Source organism: Penaeus japonicus, unplaced genomic scaffold, assembly GCF_977035675.1.
Source record: "Penaeus japonicus unplaced genomic scaffold, GWHDUDI00000001_assembly GWHDUDI00000013, whole genome shotgun sequence".
Taxonomy (NCBI): domain Eukaryota; kingdom Metazoa; phylum Arthropoda; class Malacostraca; order Decapoda; family Penaeidae; genus Penaeus; species Penaeus japonicus.
In genome coordinates, this window is record NW_028234415.1 from 38,046,146 (window position 1) to 38,058,645 (window position 12,500).

Below are 12,500 nucleotides of genomic sequence, written 5' to 3' on the forward strand. Positions count from 1 at the left end.
CTGCTTTCGTGAAGGTGTTTGTTCAGCATGGGATAAGAGGCGGGCGGGCCGGAGCACGTGGTGATTTCATGGTCAGGCTACCGTGACGGGGTTGAGACCCACCCACCTACCCCCTCCTCCTCTTCCTTCCTCTCCCCCCCCCCCCCCCGACAGCCGTCACGTCAACTATCTTCTTTTGTATATGGTTTTGGTCAAATCTCCGTCTATTTGTGTTTTCTTATCCCTTTCCGTCTTCTTCTTCTTCCGTTCCTACGCCTCCTCCTCTACTTCTCCTGTTCCTCTTCTTCCTGCTGCTGCTATTGCTCCTGCCCTTGCTCCTCCTCCACCTCTACCTCCACCTCCACCTCCACCTCCACCACCCCGTCCTCTCCCTCCAGCTCCCTACCACCCACCTCTACGAACGGCGACGACCACCAGATTGTAACAATGGATTTATATGCGCCGCGTAATTTATATCTTCCGGTGGGAGGCCATTTTTGCTCATTAGAGTTTGCACTAGTGGGTGGCTTTACTAATTTCCTGATTCCCTGGCGCAGCAGACAGCTCGGCCCTAACAACTATATTTATGAATGATTATCTGCGTGATAAACATCTCTTAGATGTATGAGCGCCACTTATATGTATGAGTTTGTTTTTAGCAACATAAAACAGGGGTTACGAATATATTTCTAATGCGCTGGACAGTCGGAGTGGGTTCAAGTGTGCAACAGCAGGAGCAACAGCAGAGCGGGGCTGGGTGACTGTGCTGGGGGATGGATGGGTGCAGCAGAGGGGCGTGACTCCATATTCTATTGGTTAATTTGAGTCACCCACACCCGCTGAACAGACGGCTGCCTCGCGCGTTGGCTCGTCGCTGGCACCCTTCTTCCTCCGGGCACTCGTCTCCCGACACCTTTCCTTCGCGGATGCTGGAGGTTGTTCCCTCACGCCTCTTCAATCCCCGTCACGGTTCTTGGCGCGGGTGTGTCGCCTGCAACAACCTGCATCCGTTCACACATAGTTCAGTTTCCGCCCCCCCCCTCACCTCTACCCCCCACGAAGGCGAGTCCGCACCCGCGAGGTATGTCTCGTGTCATCAATAGGTCAAGTTCATTGCACTGATTAAGGTCTATTAAGGTGAATGTTAAGCCTCGTCTACACTCATTGTCAAGCTTTGTCTACATTCATTAAGAAGGCGCATTTGGACATCGGGGGTTGCGTGTTGCTGACGAGGGTGCTTCCTCCCTTCCTCGCGAATGCACATGTATTGCCGAACTTCACTGCGTATTTCACTTTAACGCGGGCGCATCATTCTTCCACCAGCATGTAAAGACTATCGATGCACACGGTGTATTTACATAAACACATGCAATCAGACACAGATGCACATAAAGTCATACACACATTCAGTCTGTCTCTGTTTTCTCTCTCTCTCTCTCTCTCTCCCTCTCTCTCTCAAACACACACACACACACACGCACATCACTTTGGGCTCATCCCGTCGTCACGTTCCCTCGAGTACAATCCCTTCTTCACGTCTCGCTACAGCACACGTACAATCTCACTCACATCATCCGGTCCTCACGTCGATCTCAAACCCACCTCCTCCTACAACACAGGGCGTCACCACCTCCACTAAAACACGTCACCCATTCAAGTCATCACAGCAACCCCACTTCACCTTCACCTTTAACGCAAAGCAGCCTCGTCAACACCACCTGAACAATATTACCAGCTTAATGCCCTAACTACAGCACCACACACTGTAACTGTCCCAATATAGTTCACATTCCCCGCTGCAACTACAGTCCAGGGTCCACAAAAAAAAAAAAAACACTACAGTTCCCTTGTGTCCAATAAGGACTACTTCGACCCAATGCTTTGATGCAGTTGAAAGTAATCCCACTTCTTTTTTTTATAATGGCTGCCATTGTCTTTGGTGATGTCCCCTACAGTACCATTTGAATTGAAAACAAACCCTGCGGCCAAAAATAGCGGTTGAATGGCAGAGTCATACACAAAATATCTAGAAATAACATCAAGATAATGATGGCGATGGTGATGTTGGTGATGGTGTTCATGATGGTGATTGTGATGATGACGATGATGAGACCTTTAATATCATGACTAATAATATAATGAAAATCGGAATAGGAGAGGGTAATGATGATAATGACGATGATAATGTTAATGATAATAGTAATGACGGCGACGATGGGAAATATATATATATATATATATATATATATATATATATATAATCGAAATAAGAACAACAATAATTGTGATAGTGAGGGAAGATGACGTTAATAATAACGAGAGCTAGAGAAACGAAAAACAAAACTGCGAAGAAAAATCGAACAGAAAAAAAAACAAAGAAAAAATGAAAAAAAAAAACTCATCGACAAAGAAACAAAACTTCTGACCTTTCTCGGAAAAAAATAAAGATAAACAGAAAGCAAGATCAAAGGCAGAAGAAGGAACAAAAAAGAAAAACGAAAAATCACAGAGCGGCCAAAGACGAACGAGTTCCGAAACTGCAAGCACCCAAAGAACAACATAGCGTGTAAATTATCTGCAACATTCCAGCCAGTGTATTTGTCATCACAGCCAATAATTCTCCTCGATAAACGCTATGGGTAGAGGTACACCCGAGCCCTGGAACCTCCCTTTAAAAAAAATACAAGAAAATCACCGGTCTTACTAAAGCGTGATTTCGTTTTGAAAACTCACCCTGGCGACTCCGAGCTTTGTAATTGCAAGGTATTATGTGGATAAATGCACATGGTTATCTGGCTCCCGTCTAGTAAAGAAGCGGGGAATCATTTAACATGTGGAATACCGGCCGCATGCATTTCGCTCGTAAACTGGAAGAAGTATTACTTGCCGTAAGCTAACTACAGATTCCTTGTAATGGTGCGGCCTCTCTGCGCCGACGGAATCTTCAATGAACGCTCTACCTCGCAAAAGAAAGATCAGTATTTACATAGGGCTTTGGATTCGACTAGTTGCATTTTTCTCAAACGAAACTAAGGCTTACTCCACACTGTAAATCGTAAGGTAAAATCACCGCAAACCTGTCGAAATATACCCTGCGAAGTTTCCCCAAACGTAAGTATATTCTCGTCAGGAAAATTGCGTTTTATGTCCATCACTTTTGTTTTAAATCATCTTTTAAACTTCATTCAGTTTTCTATCACCACCACACGGTCATATCCTTACATATCAAAACCAATAAATGTCAACATCATTCAAGTCGACGCCAAAGTCCGACCGCCACGCTTACACTATGATCAGAGCTCCGGCAGCTACATCCTAACGCGTCACTGTCCCAAGCAACACTGCCTCTCGCCAAGACCCCGACCTGCTCCCCGTGCCCGGCTCGGCCACTCGCGGGGTTGCCACTCGCCCCGTAAGATGGCCACGGCGCTCAGACATACCTTCTCCGAATGGCAACTCAAGACTGTCATTCGTGGAAAAATATAAGCAGGGAGGAAACATAATCTCATGTCAAAGCGAGACACCAAACAAAAATACTTGCTTTCTCTCTTTATCGCATTACAAGACAATTACCTCATATACTAAGATGAAAAAATTCTGGATGTGTTTTATGCTTAGGAAATGCCATTGTGTCAACGGCACAGATATATCACACTATATGCCAGTGTTGCAAGTGTGCCCGCCCATCCCCATGTTGATGCATGTTTATTATTATAAGAGGTTAGTGTCGATTATTCCAAAATCTTTCAGGCAACTCTTGTGGGGACGACTGCCAAAGCTAATCGTAAATTGCTCGAAAATTAAATGTTTAGCGTTGGGCGTAATCCAATATGTAAATGAAGAAGAAAATAATCTCATGAGAAGACAAGGAACAACTTTTTTTCTACCGGTTTCTATGCATCACTCAGAGTTCCAATGATCGAACACGAGAAATAAACTCTAAACACTGAAAATTATGGTAGAAAGCATAATGGACATGGCGCGGTAAGCATTAATAAGGCGCGCTTATGCATGTGCCGGCGGGTGATGCTAGAGATAGAACGAAATAGATTGAGTTGATGTCTATCGAAACGGAGGCTTGAGATGCTAAGCGTGTTTGGGAGCATAAATTCATGTTACACGGTTAACGAGCAAGAAAAAACGGTAATTTGGTAACATATGATATAGTCTAGTTCGGAAATCAGATAACCGGCAGCGGGTTGAAATTATGCAAATCCAAAAATCAGTAGGTAAATAAATACAGGGAGAAAGTCGTAAATAAAATGACATCAAAACATTGTGTGTTTACTGATGACAGCAATACAAACGTTACACTGTAGCAGTAGTTGATAACATATATATACACACATCAGAATACTCTCTCCACACTGAGCAACCTTCAGTGTGAAACCATACTCTTCCATGATAAGAAAAAACGAGGGGAAAAAAGGAAAAAAATCCTTACTATAAAATGTCTAACGAAAATACTTCACGTAAAAGAGTGACGGTGCCCTAAAAATATGACGACTTTTTCCTGATCGTAGAGTATCAGAAGAACTTTTATAGAGTCCCCAGTAAGTTAATATTAGTCGAAGAGAGAGGGAAGGTGAGAGAGAATGGGGAGCGGGGGGGGGGGGGTCTCTCAGTAACTCTCGCATTGAGAAACATGATGGTAAATGTGTGCTTCAGGTTAGACCAAACTTTTTTCATTTTTTTCTCTCTCACACAGGTCTCTTGGGCTTAACGTTGAAGAAGGTGCAATATTGGAAATTTTAAATATGGTCTTGTACTGCTTAAAAAATAAACACTTTTTTTTAGTGGGAGTGTCAGCTTAGTGAGACATCGACACAGACAATATAATAAAAAACGGGAAAAGGGTTTTGTAATGATGAACGTGTCAAAGTGTAGTGTGTTGGGAAAAAGAAAAATGACGTTGTTTAAGGGTTGAAATGAGACACACTTAAAAAAAAGAGAATAATGTAACATTATGTTATGAAGAGATAAAAACGATATGACAGTATACTATAACATAGAGAATGATGTGTGTGTTTAAGATGATAGAAAATTGGGGGAAAATAGAAAAGGGATAAAACGGTTTCAAAAGAAAAGAAAAAAAAGTTGGACACGGCATATGGCTGAAAGAAAGGTGAGGTACCGAAGCGATGCAGGCAGTGCAAGGCAACAATGGGCGAAATTTACACCGAGTCTCTTACCAATAACCCCCAAAACAGCCCACCACAAAAGGTTTTAGTGTTTTCTGCAACTCCATAGCATCAGGTGGTCACCGTGAGCGATTCGGCGCTGGAAATAATTTGTTCCTCGCCGGTCAAATGATATTGATTGGCTCTACCATTAAAACGAGCATTATTCCCACTTGTTACGTTTTATTTGCACGTAGTTCCGGGCGCGGGAAGCCATTACTCGGTCTTTTCACAAGTACGTTGGCCATTTCATTGACTTGATATCGCAGGTGTGTTTTCTTTCCACTCGGAATGGAGGCTTGAAGACTTTCTGCTGTTTGCTTTTATGGCGCGGCGTGGCGGTTTCTACAGGTAACGTCAAAAGTTTATAGCAATCTCGCTGCTACGGTACTTGTCTCGAACTGCAGTAATGATACAAGTTTTATATTGGATACTCGTTGTGCAACGTCTTTCGCACACAGTTGTCATCGCCACTGAATCATATCAACGCAACTTATTATTAGTCTTCGTTTTTCCCGATGCAGTACGAGCGTAAAGACCTTAACAACAACCATTCATCCTCAAAGTCACCATCGCCCGCTCAACAAACAGTCGACCTCTGGCTCTGCCCCCCCCCCCCCCCCCCCGGCAATTCTTCTTCAGAGATGACCAAACTCCGGTATCGATTTGCCAAAGCTCGTACATACCAGCAAGAGGTATTGCAACTGATTCTCCAGAAAGTTATAAGAAGTTTCCTCATTACAGCCAAATTTGTTTAACCACTTTTCCTTAGTTCAGGATACCTTGGAGAATTCATTTGGCCCGAGTCAAAACCTCGCCTGTTCGAGCACCGCGCTCTAATGGCGCTGTAGTTGGAAGCGGAAAAGCGCGGGCTGTGTTAATCTAGAGAGTGATATTATATAACTATGGATATGATTCAATTATCAAAAACTAACTCCTACTGAAACGGTTCCATCTTTTGGATGCGAGTATATATGCTTAGTACATGAATTACGCTTTCTGGCTTGTATTCACATACGTCTATTTACTTCACATCATGGAGTCATTAGCAAATTAGGCGACCTTTACGACCATTGGCAAACGTGAGGAAGGTTATTTATCCATAATAGGAGCGTAATAGAGGCGGGACTCCTACCTCACTCGCATCTTCTCGCCGAGACTACTTTAAGAAATGCTCAGCTCTTAAGCAAGGCTTTATTTCGCAATCATTGTATCTTTGACAAAGAAAATGCCAGGGAGAAGTAAGGACTAATCTAATGAGTTGATTCAAGTGTGGAAGCTGTGTTGTAATAAACTGTTTTAATCGGGGTACAAATACCTATTAGTGGTTTCTTCATTTGTTAAAAGCACAGAAGATAACAACCAGGAGACAAAGAACTACAACATGTCTGACGACTATCAGATATAAAAACTATCGTCATGCAACATACTTCCGAAGCCACCCTGACTGTCCCGGACTTTCCAGAAGGAGACGTAATTTTTCATAATGATTTAGCAAACATAAATGTTGATAAAGCAAGTCTCCTCTCTTACTTCTACCGTCACACCAACACTCCCTGCTCGGCCTTCGTCAGCAGTGTAGACACGTGTCCGCTCACACAACACGATCTGTCAATCTGCAAGATAATGTGGCACATATCGCGTGGTCATACAAGGATGCGGGCACACCATCATAGTATACGACGTCGGTAGGTGTGTCTGGTGGGATCAGGGAGCACCCATAACGTAGTCTACTCTGCTCCTCGGAAACAAGGCGAGTCTCGTTAACATACGGTGTGCAGACGACGGCTTACATGCCATCAAGGCTGCCGAACTCATGTTACAAACATGGCGTGCGGAGAAGACGCTGCAAACCCTTGGATTCAGGTCTTCGCTATCAGGAGGACCAATTGTCGCGAGTAGCTATGAGTGAGGCAGGTTGGGCCCCTTTGGCAAACACTCAGCGCCTCAACAGGCTGATAACGGAGTCTGTACTCACTCACACTCGCCGTCCGTAATGACAACAGAATATTCATATGATAATACTGTACTTGTACAATACTCAGGAACTACTTACATTAGCACAAAGAACCTCGATGACAATGCTTTTTATCATTACGGAAGTACCACTAACCACTGCGGCGGGGGTGGTAAAAACAAACATGGCAAGGGACAACTTACCGTGGGCGGATCAAACCCGGCGCAGACTACTGGATGCACATACCTGAAAAGGAAAGAAATGTGGTTAGAATTGGATGTCTTTTTTCTGCTGTGCGTGATTGCGTTGTGACGCTGATATACAACTTAAAAAATTACATGTAAACTCTCTCTCTCCCTCCCCCTCCTTCCTCTCTCTCTTTTTCTATTTCTTTCTCTCCTCTCTTTCTTCCCCCCCTCTCTCTCTACCTTTTGAGTGTGTGTATGTATGTGTGTGGGTGTATGTGTATGTGTGTGTACTGTAACCACATACACTTTTACGTGCTTTCTCTCACTTCCATCTTAACTCGGTGTCGCATAGCACCAGTAATGAGAAACTAGCGGTTACCCTGTAACTTTAACACACACTAGGTGCCTGACCTGTTGTGCGGTGGTAGAGAACCCAACCCTAAAACTACAGCTGTGTCGCCTCTGATATTACGGCTACAAAGAGTCGTAAACTCGGTTAGCAAAAGCATTAACATAACCATTACTCGCCTGTGATTGCTGGGACTAATGCTAATGGCGAAGCTTAGTATATGGTGAAGGAGGATTATGACAGTAGCTTTTAAGAGGACAACTATTGCTACTTCTTTCCGTCCAAAAATAGCTTTGGTCATTTAAAAAAAACAATGCAAATGTAGCTGTTCCATTTTGTCGTATATAAAATACACGAGTCGTTTCCTTTCAAAATATAGAAAATTTAATAACACCCATCCTGAAAAGCATAAGAAAGTAAATTCCATTCCGTCAATATTTTCCTTCTATCTGAAAATATTTGCGATAAACTTTAATATCTTTAAAAGACACGCACGCACGGTACACGTCGTGGCCAGCAGGTTAATGCTTGTCTTTTGGGCATCGTTAGAAAACACTTCCTTGCAATCACTTCGTTGAGTATTCTGTTCTCTGTACTCTCGCTGTCTCGGTGCTTGTGCAATTAGGGAAATGAAGGCAATTAAAGAAGCCAGCGTCGAGATGAATTAATTATCAAGATGAGGCAAGCTGGTTTTCTATCCTAAATAAATAATTAAATAACGACATAACAAAGGAATGTATTTAGCTGTGTGAGAAATTGCGCGCCTATACATGTAATGACCCAAGCGTGATTGCATGTGCAATTGCATGCCCTTGCTAATTTAGTTGAATATCATATCATGTATCATTCTATTTTGTGTGACAAAGCAACGACAAAACTACTCTTCAAAAGGGGTTGAGAGAGAGAGAGAGAGAGAGAGAGAGAGAGAGAGAGAGAGAGAGAGAGAGAGAGAGAGAGAGAGAGAGAGAGAGAGAGAGAGAGAGAGATGTGGATAAATAAGTAGATAGGATGAATAGATAAATAGATGGACAAATAGTTAGTTGGATAGACAGAGATATGGATAGACAGATATATAAGTAAATGGATAGACAGACAGACAGAGAGAGAGAGAGAGAGAGAGAGAGAGAGAGAGAGAGAGAGAGAGAGAGAGAGAGAGATGTGGATAAATAAGTAGATAGGATGAATAGATACATAGATGGACAAATAGATAGTTGGATAGATAGAGATATGGATAGACAGATAAATAAGTAAATGGATAGACAGAGAGAGAGAGAGAGAGAGAGAGAGAGAGAGAGAGAGAGAGAGAGAGAGAGAGAGAGAGAGAGAGAGAGAGAGAGAGAGAGAGAGTGGAAAAAAAACATACTTTACAAATAATTCGTCAAGTTGTATATCAGCGTCACAACTCTTCTTCAAAGAGGATAAAGGGAACGAAAAAGCGCCTCTCCGCAGAAGCCAATTATTCTGATTGAAAGGCCCACTTTAGTCGCGTCGGGCTCTCATCAAGGATATTCGTAGGCTGGACTCGAGCCCCGACTTTTTCCGGACAGTAAATGGCAATATGCAAATAAAATCTTCCCACACTTACTGCACTGTTCCTCCATTGCATAAATATAGTATAAATCTAGCTTTATTAGTACAAACCCTTCGTTTGTTCAGTGTAGGGAACGCCCGTAAGAATACAAAACGTTTTCTTTATAAGATACTTAAATAACGAAGCTGCTCTTTTAAAATGACAGAAATGCAAAATAAATAATACCGAGAGAAGCCCGCTTTCCCTTATATTGATGGCCGCCTGACATGAGACGCAGAGTAAACATAGTGTCGAGCCGTTCTATCCTTCACGCAGCTAGTCATCTGATGGTTACCTGCAAACACCAACACTAAACATCCACGCACCATTATTAAACTCTACCGAGACGTTAACATTCTCGCAGATAATTAAGATTCGTGTAATTCAAGCTCGTTAACGTCTAAATGCAAATATGAGATTAACACTGTGAAGTTCATTTAGTGCATTGTCAACATTGCAGAACGACGACCTATTGTTTACCGTCCACGAGCCATATAAGGCGGGAGATCTTAGCATGAGGAGGGCAGGCCGTGCGCATGCGCGATGTTCGGTCCTCGCTCCTGCTGCGACACGCTTTCCACGGGCCTGGACTTCATATTTTCATACCTGATTTGAATATGGAGGTAAAATAATCAAGCGGGCAGCTGTGTAGAAATGCCAACATATTGAATAGCTAATGCTTCTAAATTATATCATTAGATAATATGTGCGCATGAAAACCAACAAAGGTTTTAGATAATAAAAAACACACAAAGAGGGACGAAACTTTTCTGTACAAGTAACGGGGAGGCAATTTTGTACAGAAGCTTGTAATTCGCTGATAGCACATATTATATCATTCATACGCCCCTCGCGCCACGTTCCGTAAAGCCTCCTCTCTCCGCGGCACTTCTTGTCTTGTTTGTTTTGAATCTCATTGTTACTTCGGGCAACCAACACCTTCGCTATAATTTACGGCCTGAAAATATTTACTTGAGATCTTCTCTGGCCCATATTGGGTTCTGGTGTAGAAAACCCATTTCTTTACATGTATTATTCATTCTTCCAATTCTAACGTTCTACGACGATAGATTTATGGTCGTTCCCTTTAAATAGCACTGTGCATTTCTTCAACCCGCATCCAAGGACCTACAGAGGAGAAATTCCCCCGGATTTAGTAATGGTAAAGACTCGAGGAGGGCGTGAAGACACACCCCTCTCTCGAGTTATTTTCTTAACATAGGCATACTTGCCGTCCCTCCGCCCTCTGTGTCTGTCCACGCGACGATTTGTCTAGCAGAGTGTGACTCAAGCTTGGTGTCGCTCCAATACTAATTGGGTGTTTGTCTGTTGGCAGGTGCGTATGTGTGTGTTTTAGCTTAAATACTTACGCACAGCCACGTTTACAAAATGATGTATAAACACACACACACACACACACACACACACACACACACACACACACACACACACACACACACACACACGCAAACGCACACACACACACAAATATATATATATATATATATATATATATATATATATATATATAAATAAATAAATATATATATATATATATATATATATATATATATATATATATATATATATATATATAGAGAGAGAGAGAGAGAGAGAGAGAGAGAGAGAGAGAGAGGTCCTTAAAAGTAAAGAAACAAACCGAAGTACTATCGGGTTACAGTTAAAATTCCATCTTTGCAATGATAATATTGATTTCGATATTCCACTCCTGTTATTGAAATTTCGTGGCTGGCGTGTTCTCTCCCAATGGTTACAAAAGCAAGATCGTCGCCTCTCTCGACGAGGTGCTGAGGCATTTATCTCGCTCGTGAATCATCGGTTTGCACTCAGGTCAACACATAGCAGCCTGTAGTGGGAGTTCCATAGAAACGACCTTGTGCTTTTATCCAGATTAGTTTGTGTGGGGTCTAAAAAAAAAAAAAAAGTAAAGTCTTGAAGAAGGAAACCAAAGAAATGTATCATTTTTTGCCGCCAGTGCTTTGCCCATACGCATCCGCAGCTGGCACCACAGTCTTTCGTTCTTTGCTTTTCTCTCTTTTCTCTTTATTTCGGCGCCGTTTTCTTTTTATTCCAGTGATTGCTATCTTTTTTTTCCTGGAGTTAAAGATCTAGGTTTTATTTATGGATATTTCTGTATCTTGATTCACGTTTTTAACGATTGAGAGTTAAAGATATGAAACGCAGATTTGAATTTCCTAAACAAATGAGAAAAGCAGAGCGACAGAGGGAAGGCAAGTGTCCCTCCATCTTTGATGTCTGGAAGCTCTCTTTTTTCGGGTGTTTTTTCCCCCGCGTTCTGTTTGCCGAAGCGATATGAATTGAAATGAATCTTTGTTCTTCTTGAGCAGGAAGGCAAACTAGAGGCACAGTAAAGAGAATTTCACCTATTTCCAAGATATTCCTATTTTCCTTCCTAATCCGGAAACGCCCGTGAAAATTATAGAGGCTTTTTTCCATATCACAAAAACACGTAAACACTTTAACACCCCCCACCCCACCCCCACATCCTCAGACCCAAAGAATGAGGAAATTTAGGTTAATTTCCAGTTTCATTTCCGTCTTACATTTCAAATCAACTAATTTTTAGTGTTTGTTGCACACACACACACACACACACACACACACACACACACACACACACACACACACACACACACACATACACATTACACTACAAAACAATTCTTTTCCTCTACAGCATACTGCTAAAACTTGCATTGCCCGAAGCATTGTATTCATGCACAGGCTTTGTCAGGATGGAGCAGGCACTGAAGGGAGGAAGGGGAAGAGGGAAAGAAAAGAAGAGTGAAGAGAGGAACAAGGGGTGGAGGAGGAGGGGGAAGAGGAAGAAGTAGAAGAAGAAGATGAAGAGTAGGAGGAAGTAGAGGAGGATGAGGATGAGGAGAAAGAGTAAGAGGAGGAGAATGAGGAGGGGGAAGGAGAAGAAGTAGTAGTAGGAGGAGAACGAGGATGATGAAAATGAAGAGAAGGAGAAGGAGAAGGAGAAAGAGGCGGAAGAGCAGAAAGGATGATGGAGGGAGAGGAGAAGGAGGGTCACAAGAAGGCAAAGGTCCGCTAATATAAGTGGAGGGAGGAGGAAGGGTGCATACATTACCTCGAGCTCCCCTCTCCCTCTGTCCGCATGCCATCGCCTTATTCCACGTCATGCCCTGGCGTCTCCTCAGTCGCTCTCACCCTCATTGCGGCCTTGTTTCTGGACGGGGAATCTGCCCCTCGCTGTCGCTGTGACTTATGC

General features: G+C 42.8%; 1 protein-coding gene across 1 annotated transcript in view; it reads right to left on the reverse strand.

Annotated features, from left to right (window-relative positions):
• LOC122261150 (tyrosine-protein kinase transmembrane receptor Ror) overlaps nucleotides 1–3,377 on the reverse strand; it is a 265,208-nt gene extending 261,831 nt beyond the window's left edge. Inside the window, 1 exon segment of the mRNA XM_086543499.1 lies at nucleotides 3,266–3,377. The gene's annotated coding sequence lies outside the window, so the exon portion shown is untranslated.
• Between the last annotated feature and the right edge of the window lie 9,123 nt (nucleotides 3,378–12,500).